This window comes from Cyprinodon variegatus, unplaced genomic scaffold (assembly GCF_000732505.1).
Source record: "Cyprinodon variegatus isolate N-32 unplaced genomic scaffold, C_variegatus-1.0 Scaffold383, whole genome shotgun sequence".
NCBI lineage: Eukaryota > Metazoa > Chordata > Actinopteri > Cyprinodontiformes > Cyprinodontidae > Cyprinodon > Cyprinodon variegatus.
In genome coordinates, this window is record NW_015150836.1 from 323,839 (window position 1) to 341,952 (window position 18,114).

The 18,114-nt window shown below is 36.4% G+C and overlaps 1 protein-coding gene across 1 annotated transcript in view; it reads right to left on the bottom strand.

Moving 5' to 3' along the window:
* Positions 1-18,114, bottom strand: part of LOC107092498 (sodium/calcium exchanger 2-like) — a 209,638-nt gene that overhangs the window by 137,300 nt on the left and 54,224 nt on the right. Inside the window, exon 2 of the mRNA XM_015387001.1 lies at positions 4,277-4,314. The gene's annotated coding sequence lies outside the window, so the exon portion shown is untranslated. The remainder of the gene's footprint in view (positions 1-4,276; positions 4,315-18,114) is intronic.

Sequence of the window (18,114 nt, forward strand, 5' to 3'; positions counted from 1 at the left end):
AATTTCCACTCTTTTGTCAGATATTTGACTTATTTTTACTCAGAAGTGCATTGATGACTGAAAGACATCTTCTGCCTCCATTTATCTGTTTACTACAGTGTGTTGAATTCATATTAATGTGGATTTAAAGACATTTCAATTAGTGGAAAATATTGCAGGGGGGGAATATAAAAAAAAAAAGTGTAATCAACCAAAACTTTCACGACCCCCATGCAGTAACTCCATTGACCCCCTATGGGTCACGGACCCCCTGTTGAAGATTTCCATCCTAAATCGTTTCATTTCATTTTTATTTCAGTCATGCCTTTTGCTTTTTTTAACATTAACCACAAAGAAGACAAAACTTATCATACTCTTCTCCAAACACAAAAGAAAATATAAAAGAGGGTCTGATGCATAATTTACAATATAACTTCAAGCCACACTGGCAGGTCATGTTTTGACTAAACAAATTTAGAAAACACCCAAGAAAATCAAAGTTACATTTATTTATTGTTGCATATTTTATAGCAGCATATAAGATTGAATTGTTCCCAATTTAAATTTGTTTTTAAACTGGTAAAAGGAAGAGGAGTTCTTTATATTTAGGAGCAGTGCGTTCCACAGTTTGACTCCAACCAGGGAGATACCCATCCACTCCTGGGTCGTTCTGACAAAATTGAGAGTAAAGTTACGTTTTCCTCAACTGGATGAATTTGTTTTAACTAGAAACATACTTTGTACAGTTTTAAGCAAAAGAGAATATCTTGTTTTATACATTATGATTGATGTTTGTAATTTTATAAGATCTTGTAATCTTAATAGCTTTGATTTTATAAATAGTTATTTTGTATGTTCTCTTCTATAAGTTTTGTTATTAATTCATATTTCTTTTATTGTATAGTTCAAATTAATCAAAGGTTGGATAGTAGTTGTGTACAGTATGTGTTTCCCCAAACTTCTGGGCAATGAATAAAATAAGGCAGTATTATTGTGCAATAAAAGAGCCTAAAAACCACACAATTTAAAAAAATCTACTTTAGGATGGCAATATTTTTACATAATTTCTTTATAATACCTCTACATGGGATTTCCACTTAAATTTTTAATCCAGGGTCACACTCAAAAATCTGAAATGAGACACTCTTTCAATATTTAGTCCATTTAAAGACAACTGGATATCCACATCTAATTTGCAATAACAAAAAAAAGATACATTATGTTTTAGCCACATTGAGTGATAATTTGTTTTCATCAAACCAATCGGATGAATCTGCTGATGAAATCTATATATATTTATCTTATAGTTATAGTTATTATATAGTCTATAATCCCAAAATAATCCCAGGCATTATTTTGACAAAATAATGTGCGAGTTGAAACTTGCTCGTGTCTAAACTGCCTCTCTATCGCCCCCCTCAGGTTAAAAAAAGACATACTGCATCTGATTTTTGCTACTGGCTTCCAGGAAGATGTGACCTCACCTGGGAAAAACGGTCTGCATATCTGTGTAATTGGGAATTATGTGAATTCAATAAGTAGGAGAATACGGACTCATCTGATTTTGCTATAACTCATATTACACACTTGGCTGCATTTTAAAATCTGATTTTTAAAAATCTCTATGAATGTGGTAAATATTGACATTAGCATATCCTCCACTCAAATTTTTGTGTACTTTGTTGATTAGCATATGATCTGTCTAGTTATGAAAACGCAAAAATCCACTGAGTTTCCCTCCCAAATCACTTTGCTCCCTCTTTGAATATGTGCTCTGTGTGTGCAAAGAAATTTGCAGGTGTTTTAAAACTCGCAAATCTTTTGAACAGAGCCTTAATTTCTCTGATCATTCCTTATGAGTTGATGATTGGCTCCCCCTTATGGTCTAGAACACCTGTTTGATGTGGAGCTAGTTTGTAGCTTTTCTTTATTTTCAATTTTATTTTATTTCTTTTGTAACATGTTGCATTTTTTTGTTACTTTTGTTTTGTGCGTCAGCCTCAGTTATATGTTCGCAGCATGTTTTCACTTCTTTTTTTGTGTTTGTTGCATCTAGAGACCAGCTGTAGATGGAGGATGCAGCAGACTCTGGGGTAATTAGGCAAATTAGTAAACCTCCCTGTAAGACTCTCTTTAGTTTTGAACCAGTATACACTGAGTAAGGTGTTTTCTTTTAATTATCTTCACATTGGCAGTGCTTTTAAGATTTTTATGTGAGCTTTTATTCAATTAATTCTAATGTATCCCTCATTGATGTTGTGTTGGTTCTTGATGGTTCATCTGTTTTTTTCAATGCCTGCTGTTTAAGGTACCTTTTTAAATCAAATTGGCTCAACTTCTTTACATTAACAACCCTGACAGAACAAAAAAGGATCTTCATTTATCATGCAGGAAATAAACACTGAGACTGAAACACGCAGATATGCCATGAAGATGTGTTTCCCACTGATAATTACTGTTATAAAATGAAATACAACAGGAGCAATAAAATGTTAATGAAGCTGTTGGTGGGATTCAGCCGGGTATTAAAAATCATCACAGGAAGGAAGGAAGGAAGGAAGGAAGGAAGGAAGGAAGGAAGGAAGGAAGGAAGGAAGGAAGGAAGGAAGGAGATAGTTAATAGAAATCAAAACAAGTAAAAATGGTAAAGATCAGTCTATAAAAGCAACACAGATGGCATTTCATATAAAAACGAAAAACCCACCAAGTATTTGGTTCCTTCAGAACAAATGCTCAATCGACCTATTCCACATGACTTTACAGGGTAACATTTCTGGACTATTAAAAAAGACTAAAGTACCCAGATAGAACCCATCCCTACAAACTCGATGCAGAAAAACCAAAGCCATGGATTCAAAGCCTGGAACTTCTTGCTGCAAAGCAGCGGTGTTACCAGCTCCTGCAATATTTTAACCCAAAATATTTCCATCACATCCATTTAATCTCAACTGAACAATTAAAATCCCCCCAAAAAAGGAACAAAAACAGTTTATTTATAGCTGAGAAGTGATGGTCTACCCCTGATATCTGGTGTTATCTGTTGCCTCTTGGAATGAATACTAAATAAATAGTAAAAAAACAACAACAAAATAAAAATATAAAATGGTTGAGCTTCACCACATACACAGACACATAAAGTAAAGTGGCACAGCTAGTCAGCTAGTCAGTGATAGCATATCTGAGCATTCTAGCCAATTTTTCAGACTGAATTTTAAAACAAACTGAACTGAACATTACAAACAGACTCACATTTTCTTCATACATGTCAGTTTTAATGGTGGATAATTATATGATATTAAGATGGTCAGGTCCTCCTGCAGCAAAGCATCCCCAAACCATGACACTTCCACCTCTGTGTTTTACCTTTAGTATGAACTTCTTTTTCCAGAAACACTATAACTTTCCTCTTTTCTAGTGTCCAATAAATATAATGTTGTTCTAATGGGTCCAAAGAACATTATTCTGGAGGTTGTGGTCATTGTTAACATTCTCCCTTGGAATTTTACTAATTATGCAAAGTTTTCTTCCAACACACTGTTTTAACAGCAGCCAAGTTAAATACTGCATATGAATCTTTCGCTACCACAATTATGTTTTCTATCTAGAAAATCCAAAATCAAACTTCTGAGTACCAAAGAACACAAAATAGCTTCACCAGAGAAGCCATGCTGATTGCACATGGAAAGTTAATTTGAGGCTGATGTTCCTCTGCACAACAATTATTACAGAAGTAAAATCTAAGACGACATTTTAAAACAAAATTACAGGACATGTTTGCTTTAACTATTATAAAAAGTTTAATTCAAAGGAAAATTAGATTTTTTTTTTTGGTTACATTTAAAGAGAAATTAGAATCTGAAAGTCTGAGCTTTTCAAAATTCGTAAATTGAAACTGGCGAAGAAAATTGCAATCGATGCATCTTTAAAACCCCACAAAGCTGTAGGGAACAGTTGGTTTACCAGTCTGAGCTGCACAGCAACACACACACACACACACACACACACACACACACACACACACGTTGGAGCAAGTTTCAGTTTCCAGGCGAACCGATAACAGCAGTGAGATGTTTAGTATTCAGAGAGGAGGGATGAACCCAGACGATAGTTGGCTCTAGAAACAAAGCAGCCTCTCAGTGACTCTCAGCTGAGGCTCTCACCCCGTTTGTGTGTTTGAAACAGTTGTTCATGCATGAACCCTCTGATCCTCACCACTTCCCATCCAGCAGACCAGGTTTGTGTGTGAATGCGTGATTTATGGACACACAAGTTAAGCATGCAGCCCAGTTTTACTCACCCAACTCAAACTCATGGGGTTATGTTGGTTCACCTGCCCTGAAACAGAGAAGTAAATATAATTAGTACAGAAAACAAGCTATTTGTTTTTCTGATTTACTAAATAAATGTTTTTCTACTCCAGATCCATGCAAAACACTCTGAAAACTGAACATTTTCAGTAAAGCTACAAGGCAACATGCATTTCACCTGAAGGTGCTTCTGCACAGCATCCTTTCATCGTCAAATTAAATCTGTTGCAACACAGACAAACAGATCAATAAAGAACTTGTTTGGGTTTTTATCTCTACAGCAGCTATGGAAACTCATTAAAGGTTTCACAAGCCAATATTTTTACAGATAACTTAATTGTATGTTGGATTTAGTAGCAGTTACCGCAGCCCACAGAGAGGTGGGCAGGGAAAATTTAATTTTCTCCTTTGGCTTTATCAGCAGAGACCTCTTTCATCCCTTTAAACGTCAAAACATAATTTATTGAAGTTAAATATATATATATTTTTCTATTTGGTGCCAATGTTTATGCTGAATAAAACCCAGTTTACAGCCTCCGTGAGGGTGAGTTAGATGTAAAGAATGGGAGCGTGCAGCCTCAGAAAGCGTGGGAATTCAAATGTCTCGCTGGGCCTCAGTAGCTGATGAGATCCCGCTTTGCCAAGGCTCGTCATTCAGCTCTTTGTCTGTCCTGGTCTCTGCTCACTGAGACGTGCCTGAAATAACAACAAGCCTCTACCTTTTACAAGACAGGACTGTAAAGATTGGATTATTGATCAGGGTTTTTTTTTAGAGCTTAGCATTATCTGAAATCTGCCAACTCTGATGCAATTATTAGCATCTAACAAGTATCCTTAACCCTGAAACAACAGCCGTGGATAATGCACAAGCTGGGAAATCTCTTTTCAGGAGCTGGAATTGCATCTGCAATGTGGTCGAAAGATTAACGAGAAAGCTCTGACCTCAGAAATGACTAGAAAGTTGATATAGTAATGAGGCTGCAGAGAAGAAGCCGATATCCCCTCCCTGAAGCCAAGCTTTACACATCAGACCAAAAGGTCTCCTCACCCACAGAATAACACTAGTAGAGGTTTTCCACCCTGACTTTCACTGATAGAAACATGGAAACCATCATCAACTGGTCTGAATTACAAAAAAGAACAAAAAACATCTAAAATTACAGAAACTAATATGATGAACTGGCCTCATGTCTTCAGCGCAGGAGAAGCTGGTGAAGCGTCAGGCTTTCCGTCACTTTATTATCAAACTCATAGTCATACCTGATGAAAGCCCTTAAACATAAACATACCACCTTCTTCCTTTACTTCACTGGTTTCCTAAAGTCTCCCCACTAGTTTTTCACTTAATGTGGCATCTTATTTGTCAAAAGTTCTCCTCAATCTTCACTGTCCCTGCTTCATCCACCATCACCCACCATTTCCACCTCCCTTTTTCTGTGCTGCCTCTCAGCTACAAAAAAAATCGCCCCCACAGACTAAGACGTTATTCCAAACAGGTTTAAAAACCTTTCATATACTCACTGTGTTTTAAAACTGTCTCTTCTTAATTGCTTTTTCTAGTCTTATTTTTATTTTCCTTTGTATTTATTGCACTCAGTACTGCTTATTCTGTATTTTAAAGTTCTTGTATAAGACTTTTCTAAGATTTAAAAGTCAACTTTAGTTATATGTTTGGTGAAAAAATGCCTTTAGCACTTCAGAGTATTAATTTGTTAATTAAAATGCCTCTTTCCTACGGGGTGCTGCACATTTCATGACATAACATGCCACTTCTGAAGGCTGAACAAAGCCCCCTGACTGGAGAAAGTGGGTGTATATTTACAGTGCAGGCGCAGCACAGTCAAGGTAGGTGCTTCAGGGGGAAGGCACTTCTTGGTAGATATTTCCCATCTGCTCATTTTCACAGGACAGAGATGGGGCTGCTGCTTAGACAGCCGGCCAATTAGGAGTGGTAATTTATCATATTGTTTGTTATTGCGACAAATTGCTATTAATGTAGATATAATGCAAATAGCGATGATAAAAAAAAACAAAAAAAATGGTGAATTGCAAATTTAATTTTTAATATTTTTTCTTTAATTTTATCAGTTGGGGCATTGGCCAATTTGAAGGATATAATAAATGTGACTACTACGTAATATTTAGTGATATCGGCTATACATCTTAATTTAATTAAAATCCTCCTTCTCACATATAAAGCCTTAAATGGCCAAGCACCATCTTACATCAGAGATCTGATTGTTCCTTATGTTCCTAACAGAGCACTTCTCTCTCAATCTGCAGGTTTACTAGTGGTTCCTAGAATTTCTAAAAGTAGAATGGGAGGCAGAGCTAGGTTCCTCTCTTTTAGAACCAACTACCAGTTTAGTCCCTGAGGCAGACACCCTGTCTACTTTTAAGACTAGGCTTACAACGTTACGTTTTGAAAAAGCTTATAGTTAGTGGCTCAGGTTATCCTGAGCTATCTCTATAGTTATGCTGCTATAGGCTTAGACTGCTGGAGGACATAGGGACCCCTTTTCATCATTCAGCTTCCTTTTATCTCTATTCTCCCACTCTGCACAGTCTGTTAGTTCAGTCTCTAACGTTCTGCTCTCTCTGCTTTTTCTCATAGCAGCTTTGCATCATCTGTTCCTGTTTGGCTGTGACTCCATCCTGGAGAGGAATATCAGCTGTGCTGCTGCCATCAACACCTTTGTTTATAGATGTTTGAGATCTGCCTGTTTTTCAATGTAGTCCTGTTTCTCTGACTGTGACTAACTGGATGTGCTTTTCGTCCTCTGATGTGGGGGCTGGCTTGGAAATTGTCTACCTGGCTGTGTGTTTTCTGAATGGGGCTGCCTGTGGGGCTGATTTACAGTTGCTTTTTGTATCTGTATCTTTCCCTATGTCTACTTCTGTCTCCTTGAACCCCAGTCTGTTAAACAGGAATTTTTTCCTCTCCACTGTCACTAAAAGCATCCTTAGTGTGAGGGATTGCCTTCGAGTCAATGAGTCGATCCAATCAACTGGTTTTCCTTAGATAGAAAACTTTGAATCGATTTTACTGTATGATCTGGTCGAACTGTAAAGTGCCTTGAGATGACATGTGTTGTAAATTAGGACTGTATAATTAAACTGAATTGAAATTGAAATTGGTAAATCTTTTCCAAGAGTAGTGTTTGTGATTGTGGGGGAAACGAATGCTAGTTACCAGTTAACTTCAAAGAATTAATGAAGATTGTTTTTAACTGTTGCTTTTATCGTTATCAGGATAAAACCCACTACNTCATCTGTTCCTGTTTGGCTGTGACTCCATCCTGGAGAGGAATATCAGCTGTGCTGCTGCCATCAACACCTTTGTTTATAGATGCTGGAGATCGGCCTGTTTTTCAATGTAGTCCTGTTTCTCTGACTCTGACTAACTGGATGTGCTTTTCGTCCTCTGATGTGGGGGCTGGCTTGGAAATTGTCTGCGTGGCTGTGTGTTTTCTGAATGGGGCTGCCTGTGGGGCTGATTTACAGTTGCTTTTTGTATCTGTATCTTTCTCTATGTCTGCTCCTGTCTCCTTGAACCCCAGTCTGTAAAACGGGAATGTTTTCCTCTCCACAGTCGCTAAAAGCATCCTTAGTGTGAGGGATTGCCTTCAAGTCAATGAGTCGATGCAATCAACTGGTTTTCCTTAGATAGAAAACTTTGAATCGATTTTACTGGATGATCTGGTCGAACTGTAAAGTGCCTTGAGATGACATGTGTTGTGAATTAGCACTATATAATTAAACTGAATTGAAATTGGTACATTTTTTCCAAGAGTAGTGTTTGTGATTGTTGGGGAAACGAATGCTAGTTACCAGTTAATTTCAAAGAATTAATGAAGATTGTTTTTAACTGTTGCTTTTATCGTTATCAGGATAAAACCCACTACCAACCCTACTATGATTAATATCACAGGGTCCAATAACTGATCTCCAAAGACTTTTAAAGCCAAATTAGCCAATTAGCTTTAAAACTGCTTTATATAAACCAAGAAGCCAAAAGTCTGAGGATGTTTGGCCTGAAGCAGGTTTAATATCTTCATGAAATAAAATGCAGTCATAAAAGAGCATTGGGCAAACTGGGGACCAGTTGATTGAAACATCATCCCTTTTCTTCATCGTTAACGCCTCCAACATGTAGAGGTCTTTTGTTTACCAATGGAAGACAAAGAGTCTCTCTTGTAGGAACCTTGTTTTCTGTAAACCTCTGTTCCCCCAGGTGTGTTGGTGTTTGTAAGAAATTATTCTGCTGATTATAATCCCCACCATTACTCATGTTTGAACTCCTCTGGGTAGTTGGGAGCAAACACTGGAAATATCTGGCTGCTTCCCAAACTGCATCAATGCCCTGTCCTGTTGACAGACTGTGGACAGCAGCCAAAAGCAAAAACCACCAACATAAGGTGGAATAAAACTGGCTGCAAAGGAGCGTCTGAACAATTAGAAAGAGGCAGATGTTTCAAAGTATTAGGATAAAGATTTAGATATGAATGTGTTCATTGGATCTCCTTCTGAAAATCTCTGTTATGATTTACAAACTAATGTTATTTTTAATGTGTTAAAAATACACACACACACACACAAAGAGCAAATAAAATGTTACATTCTGCAATAAAAGCAGAGGAAGACAAGATGTTATTATAAAAGAACAAATAATCTACTGCTAATTGTCAGTATTGTGTTTTGTATCTTAATGATGTTCGTCTAGAAAAGCAGACAGAGTAAAACCCCAGATTCTTATATAATAGTCATACTTCTAGGACTTTTAGTTATTCAGACATATTATGGAGAACACAGAAAAATGTGACTGTTTCATACAGATGATGGACAAAATTCCAAACACAGCAGGAATTTTGCTGAGTCAGTAACTTTATAGACCCTGTTAAAATAGCTGCATCATCGTGCCTCCATGCATTATAGGCTACACCAACACATTTATGGGGGGGACTAATGCCAAAAATAAATACATAAAAACAAAAAAATGCTTAATAAATGAATAAACAGAAAATCAAATCCTTAAAAAACCGATACAGCAAATATATAAATGTAAGTAAATAAATCATAAAATGTGATATAAATATACATCTCTTTTAAATAGCTTAGTTCTTTATATATTATTAATATTATTTATTATTGAGAATTTTTTATAGAGTGAATTTTCTTCCATTATTGTTGCAAATAAATGAACACATTTTGCTATATGAAATTTGAGAAATCATAGTTTGTATTTTTACCAGATTTAGTATTTTATTTTTGGTTTTGTTTTTTAAAGTTTTCTTATATATTTTACATTTACAAAATTTTGTTTTAAAAATGAAAATTTTAACTTCCAATAGAAATGTGTCTTTTCTACTGGCTTCAGAGTATAGCCCGCCCCCAGAAATGAAGAGAGTTTGATCCGTAAGAGGCAATTTGACAAGAATGAAATGAATGAATATCAATATAAAAAAGAATTTAATTTTTTTTTTTTTAAATGTAAAATTTTCAAAGGAATATAAAAAATTTCAATGAAACAACAAAACTGAAAATACAAATTTGTTAAAACATCTTGGGAAATATTGTAAAAAATAAAATTTGATAAAATAATATAAAATATGAAAAATATATGTTTTTTTCCCCCCCCAAATTTCTATTTTCCAAATGTCTTAATTGCTTGCAACAGTAATGGAACAAAATCTACTCATCAATTCATTTCCTGGTATGTTTTATTATTGTTGTCTTTTTTATCTGTCTCTGTATTTTATTAACCTATTTTTTTCCAGGCAATTTTACATTTCTGTTTGTGTTTCTAGTTTAGTATGTCTAACTTATTTTTAGTTGGTCTCTTTGTGAAATCTTTTATATATTGAGTATTTATTATTTCTGTATTTATTTTTCTAAATAGTAAGAATATAACATATGCAGTCCTCCATAGAACTGGTCCATGGTCTCCTTTCCATCACAGGCAAACACAGCCAAGCTCTCACTGCCACCTAACCTTTCTTATAGAAACCAAAGCTGCTTAGAAATGGAATCAATCTGCCTTTGAGAGAATTACATGTTTATTTGAATTTTTAGCCTTTGTCATGAATTGTGGCCATCTTTGGCCATTTGTGGTTTAAATTCTCTGATAACCAATCATTGTGAGTGGGCCAAACGTCATAAGCTCTAAACATGTCACCTTCAAATTAAGCTAGAAGGAAGGGGTAATCGAGCTACCATAAAAAAGAAGTATATTGTTAATAAACTGGAACTAAACACACAATGGACTTTTGGAAAAGCTGTTTAAATATGTCGGGAACTACGACAAGAACAAGTCAAATTGTTTTCTGTTTTGTTTTCCGTTGAGCTTTGCATAAAATATCAGATCCTCACAGCCAAACTCCACATCTCCTCTCCTCATGTTGTTATTTTGCTGCCTGAAAAGGCACACAGTCCACACACTTCCACAGGACAAACAGCACTTTTCAGCTGTAAACAAGAGAAGAAGATATGAGCAATAATGTATCACAAACCCACACAGATCAGGTTAAACTCAGCAATAAACAGTGAGGAGTTTCAGGCCAAAACACACAACCCCCCACACATAAATACATAAAGAGCAAGTCAATAAAGAGAGGCCTGGTTGACACCTTCACTAATATGAGAAGTGGGTTCAAACACTACAGCCTGCTCCATATTTGACTCACATTGATTTTTCTTTTTTCTGTCTCGCGCTGCTGCTCCTCAAACAACAACTTTTCATTCAATGATACTGAAGCTGCATTGGATTTCAGAAAATAAAGCAGAGAAGGTGCATCTGTTCAGGTCGGAGACCATGTTTCCTCTCTCCACAGGCAACAAAAAGCCATATTCAATCATCAAAAGAACAACAGCGGAGGAAAAGCGTCCAATTAGTTACTCTAATATCAGTGTAGAAATCATCCAAAGATTTCTGTTCTCTGTTTTAGCACGGTGCGGCTGCACTGGTTGCACTGAGGGGTGCAGAAAATTTTCGCTCAGGTGCAACGACACAACATGCAGCTGTACACAGCTGCTGTAAAACCACTGCACAACATCTTTATGTGCTCATATGAATGCAATAATGTTAAAGGTTGTAGCATAGAAGCAGAATAACAGATTTCCATTTTGAGAAGACCGAACCTTCCAAGGGAGGATTCTTTTAAACACTCATCAGCTGTAATAGAACAAGTTATAAGGATGGAGGTCACTAAAATAATGGTTGGTTGGATGTTGTCATTTTCTCCAATTATGTGTTGGTCCATCTGCTGATTGTTTAAGTCATTATTGCTCGATAGTTTTCCAATTTTCTCTGCTGTTGCTTCCATACATGCATCAATACATTTAAACAATATTATATACAGTTCAGAACTTTTTAAAGCCTCTTTGTGCTGTTCAAGAGCAAATGTGTTTCACAGTGTGTTAATGGTGGTGGCATTTATTAGCTGGATGTTTCCAAATGTTTAAGAGCTGTTTCTTTCTTGTCATGTTTTTACCTGCAAAGCTGTCTGCGTTGTTACAAATTTCTTAAGTGCTTGATGAGAGGATTATAATATAACATAATTATAATATAACATAATGAAAGAGCAAGAAAGATATTGGAAACTAGGAAGCAAAAAGAGGGAGACTAATTAACACACTAGGGCTGAACGATTAATTGCATTTGCAATAATATCGCGATAGGATAAAACGAGATTTTCTAACCGCAAAGGACGCAATTTGATGGGTCACGTGATGGGGGTGACGCGCTAGCAAAGTAACACGGAGGGAAACTCGAGATTGTCAGTGACTAACCTGTTGAACAATGGCCTCAGACTGGACAAAAACTGAAAAAACTGAAGGTCTGGTACCAAAGAGGAGCAGTACGTCACTTGTGTGGAATTATTTTGGGTTTAAAATAGTAGAAGCTGCGCAACGTCAGGTGTTGTGCCAGACATGCCTTGCTATTGTTGTGCTACCTCACAAGGTAACACAACAAACCTTTATCAACATTTGAAAAACCACCACAAGGTTGTGTATGATAGTTGCATAACTAGAATGGCAACTACCAGTGCCTAAACGTCAATTAAGCAAAGTACCACCTGACAGGGATCACTGACCGAACTGTTTGCAAGTGTTACTCCTTACGAACAAAATGCGAAACAGTCACTGAAATAACTCTGGCAATAAAGGAGTTAATAGCGAAAGACATGATGCCCTTCAGTATAGTGACCAAGCCTGGGTTTACGGCTTTGTTAACCAAGATGGATAAACGGTATTCAATGCCATAACGCACATATTTTAGTCAAGTCGCCATACCCGAGCTATACAAAAAAATGCTGGGACAGAGTTGCAGCGGATTTGAAAACAGTAGAGTTTTTTGCAAGAACTACTCATTTGTGGTCAAGACGTACAGCGGAGCCATATCAGAGTCTCACAGTGCATTATATTGACAAACACTTAAATCTTAAAGCTCGCTGCCTTCAAGCCTTCTACTTCCCGGACGACCACACAGGGTAAAACATTGCTGCCGTGAAAAGATGTTAATAAGGTAAAGCCACAGATTGGTTTCATTTATTGTGGTAATTCATGCTCTAAATAAATCTAATTATTATGAAACCGATTTGTTTGTATATGTTTAAAAAGACGTGAGAAATTAAACTGGAATAATCGCATGAAATCGCAATGTTAACATAAAAAATTGCAATTACATTTTTTTCCAAAATCGTTTATCCCTACAACACACATAGATAATTAATATACATCGATAACAAAAAACCCTGAATATGCCAAAAGGAGATAATACAAATATAACACAAGCCAAACCTGTCAGGACTGCAACTTGCAGCTTATTAACCTTATCACTGTGTTATTCATTGTTTTTCCATTTGATTTCTCTTAAAAGCAAAGACATTCAATTGTATTGGAGTTTTAACGGTAAAGAAAATATTGGTTACTACTTCAATAGTGAGTTTGTCCAGAACTCTGTGATTCGAACTTAGAGAAGATTTTTAAAATCTGACCTGCAGCATAAAAAAGAGACAATCCTTTCATCTTGGGTCTAATTCACAGTTTCTAATCTGTCTCATATCTGACGTTCCTGATTGCATCAGACAGGATCTTATGACACAAAATGAATGCATTCATCTTATGGCCGCTGTTACATCAGCAGCACTGCAGCTCAGATTAATCACAGGGTTTCTGTACGGGTCGGTGTGTGAGAGGACGACAGAAATACTGAACGCTTTCCTCACTAAGCTCTAATAAAACTATTCTTATTCATCTTTTAAAACCCAAACTGGTCACTGAGCTGTTCTGCTCTGGAGGTGTTTGAACATGTAAAGAACGGAAGGACATGAAAAACAAAAACAAGTGACTCCTGCATCAGTGTGAGGAACGGAGGGAGGATCAGGTTCTCAGAGAGCACAGGGTGATGGATGGAGGGTTTCAGGGCTCTGTGAGGGTGTGGAAATAAAAGGATCTTACATTAAAGGACAGTTTAATAGAGTCGGAATAGCTCTTAACTGTTTTTAGGTCTTTGTTGTGGCTTTGAACTGAATCTGCACATATTTGAATGTTTATGTTAGTTACGTTTTTTTAAATGAATAAAAATCAGGAAAACAAACAGAGAACAACGTTTGCAGACATGGAAACACTCTAAAAACCAGAACAATAAACAAAGCTAAGTCATAGAAAATTTGAAATTATTGATAAGTGTGATGTTTGTGACAGTATAATTTAACCTCCCACCCACTGAGGTAACATGCATTCCTTCTGTGCAGCTCTAAAAGAGAGCAGAGCCCATTAGCATTAAAGGTAAATGGCATCTTTACTCATTTTCTGCAAATAAATGATGAGATATGTGAATATAATGAGATATTTATCAAGATCTGATGGCTTCATTACTTTCCTTTCTTATATCAAGTGTCAGTCAGGAGATTTTGCATTTATTATGAGATAATAAATACTGCACCCTTGCCAGGTTATGGATCCTTTCTTATGATAGCTTGAGGGGGCTCTTATGTCATCATAAGCAGAACTTTGATCTTTATCAGCACAATAAATCTCTGTGTCTGGTGCCTGTAGGTTAATGTGAGGCAGTGTGAGCATTTTCTTGAAGGAATAGTTGATGTGACCTAAAGAGTAATCAATGGCTTCCAATATTTGCATTATTAGCCTGCTAAAACTACTATACTAATCTCAACAGGACAGTGAAAAAAAATAGGAATTACATTAACACATGTTTCATAAGTTACACCCCATAAAAAATGAGGGTAGGACCACAGTGCAGGAAGGGACAAGGGATGAGAATAATGATGGTTTGAATATTAACAGAAATATCATGCAGAAAATCCAAGACAGGAAACAAAGCAGGAGGGAAACAGGTTGTGAGACAGAAGGATCTAGCAAATAACATCTAGAGAGCTTTAATAGAGATGGAAGCAGGGAGAATGACATTGGATGCAGGTGAGTTAATCATGGAGCAGCTGGGTTTGAAAGAAAGCAAAGAGACTAAAGGAGGAGCAGCGATAAACACCAGTGCACAAGTAAACTAAACACCAAATAAACTAACTAAGGGGGAAAGATAAAGACAAAAATAAAGAATAAACAGATTAATAAAATAATATAGAAACATGTTTCTAGCAATGATGAACATTAAAAAATGAACATGACATTTAGACCATAAATGATTGAAATAAAGAAAACAAAAACCCAAACTTCTGTGATCACAGCACCTACTTCTATGTTTCCCTGATATTCTTTAAAATGTATTTTTACTTCATAAGACATCTTTTAAAATCAAAGTCTTTGGCAGAATTAAGAGCATACACTGTGCGATTTTTTTCAATCGTTGCATGCTGCTACAGTTCACACTCTACGATGAAACCGCAGGGTTTCGTCGTACAGTTTGAATTCACAGCTCATGTTGTATGTTGTCACACTGTGCGCCCCGATGCTCTGATGCGATCTACCTGCTCACACTGTACTTCTAAAAACCACGTTGGACTGAGCTCCACAGTGAGGTGGCGCTACTCGGACTTGTCTATCCAGAAGCCAAACGAGTAGAAGAGGAATATGAAGCTCACTAGAGTGAAACGAGCAGCCTTGGCAATATCTGCAATTTTATGCTGAAAGCCCTAAAAAGAAAAGGCGACAATGTATTTGGACAAAGACATGGCTGAGCAGACGTGGCTACTACAGTCTGTCAGTTTTACAGAAAGAACTCCATTTTACTCGCAACCCTTGCTTCTGTGTTTACATCTGAGAGGAAGAAGAAGAAAAATCCTTGTTTGTCCACTGAGCGATTTGCTGGCTAAATTTCAAACATGTTAGTTTTCTTTCGACATCACGATTCCTGATCGGGAGGTGGTTGTTAGAGGCTGATTGCCCCTTGTTACCACCTGTACACTACATGAGGCATGATCAGGCTGAAAGTCGAACAATCCTCGCATGACTGGAAGGTCGGCCAGAAAAGGGCAAAAAACATACAGTGTAAGCCCAGCTTTAGACAGGCATGTTATGTTATAAAGTAGAGGCATTTTTCACACCAATTCCCCCCTGCTTTAATGCAGAGCTCCAAGTCAGGCTGCCTGCATCCTGTTCATGTTTAGGAGAACCTGATCACTCATTCTGTACTGTAGGTCACGCCTTACAGGTGGGAATCTTCATGCAGTTAAAAGGATTTCTGATGCATGGGAATCAGTTATCCAAAAAACACTAAATACAATATTTTTTTTAAAACATCAATAATTTCTGTTGACAATTAATATTTCACACGTCCAAAGCTGTATTCTTATTTATTCCCTTAAGTAAGTATTTTCCCTTCTCCCTTGTTTATGTGTTTCATTGTGATTTAGTTAAACTCTAGTCTTAATATTGTCCCCTAAATGACACACTGGCATCGTTTGGTTTCCTTCATCATATAAGCTCCATGTTGATCATTGATCCTTGCAGGTTCCCTACAGGTATGCTGCTCTGTCTGTTTGTGCTCTGATGTAACATTTTCTTTTTCATATTGTTAAATATTTCATTCACCTTTCAGTTCCCAAGATCCTGTCAATGTTTTGGTCCAGCTGAAAAAAATATGCATCATGATAATTAGAGGGAATATTTATCTTACCATAAACAATGTCTGCATGTCAATAAGCACAACAAAGCTTCAGTTACAATGAAATTCTGCCCTCATAATTATAATTATTGTACTTTATTTTCATTCCCAACCTGAAGGAATCTCAGTGATGTGTAAACAAGGTCATGACAGTGAGGCAGTAAGCAATAAGAGAAAAACGAAAAACAATGAAATTCAGCTTTGTGCCTGAATTTAAAGAGATGGGTTTGGACTCTTTAATGGGCCTCACTCTCATAATGCATCGCAGTAAAATCCATACCAGATGGCATTTTCAGATGGCAGCATCAGGCTGTCAAATGCAAGTTAATAAGTCTCTCTGAGTGTCATTAAAGGCTGCACAGCGAAAGCAGCATGATGCAAGCTGACTGAGGGAATAACCAATCAATGCAACAAGACTGAAAATAACATTTAAAGACCAAAACTCCAAAATCAGGACCAGAAAATGTCCAGGGTTATATCCTGAAAGCAATTTGTGTTATTTTTCTTTAATAATTAATTAAAACAGTTATACTGAAATAAATATTTATAACCACAACAGACAGACAGATGCCACTTTGTCTTAATTATATAATATTTATGACAGAATTGAGGCTTAAAAAATGCATAAGAAAGAAAAGTGTTGAACCAAGGTCCTAAAAACAATAATCTCATGAGTGTAAACATTGCAGTAAAAATCATAAAGAGAAAGCATTGATTTAGATGAATAATTGTTGAGGCATTACAGAGAAAAAGTGATGGACATGCAGACAGAGGCAGAGACAGGGAGTGTTAAGAGAAACAAATAGATGTAATAAATCTTTCAGCTTGTAGCCGACAGAAAGATGAGCTGAGGGGAAACAGGGGAGCCTGAGAAAACTGCACCACAACCAACAAGATTTACATGAAAATTTGAGGCGGAAACAGGAATGAACAGAAATAAACAAACCAAAGATGGTAGCAGATTGTCGGGAGGGCTTTTCATCTCATTATGCAGAGAAGGAACAACATTGATCTATTTATTTTATGCAGCAATGCTCATTTTTAATAGCTTTATAAATGTCCTGCTCTACCTGCTGCCATAAATATCTACTTCTGTTGCAAACAAACAGATCAAATTAAGGTCAATTATTTCCTTATAGATTAAATTAGAATATCAATGGCTCATTGTGCACAGCTTACATTTCCTTCCTGTATTTTCTGTTAAAAGTAAACAGTGTCTGAGATTTAAACCATGAATCTGAAGGGAAAGCATGTAGAATTTTCATCAGAATTATCACACCTGGCATTTAGAAATAATTACCTTCTTCCACTTGCTATCCTTAAAGTTTGATTATAACCATTGCCTGACTTTTTAAATGAATGAAAGCATGTCTACAAAGTACACAGTTTCCTATGACTGGAGGAGGCAAAGATTTCTCTTAAATGGTCAGCACAGCAGCGTGAGTCGGGTGGGATAATGACCACATGTCATGCAAGTGTCTGTTTGCTCTGTTTCATGTTTCTTTCTTCTTCATTCAGTATCTTGGGAAACCAAATAAAGGACATTTAGCCTCAAATATTGCATGTTTTGAATTTTCTGAAGGCCTCATAGAGGAGACAAAGTCGACCCTACAGGTAAAAAAACGGAAGATTTTTTATGCGAAAAAAATAACCCCAGACATCTTATCTTCTAAAAACACATATAACTATTTTTACACAATCTAATATTAAAACATTTTAGATATCAATATATATATATATATATAT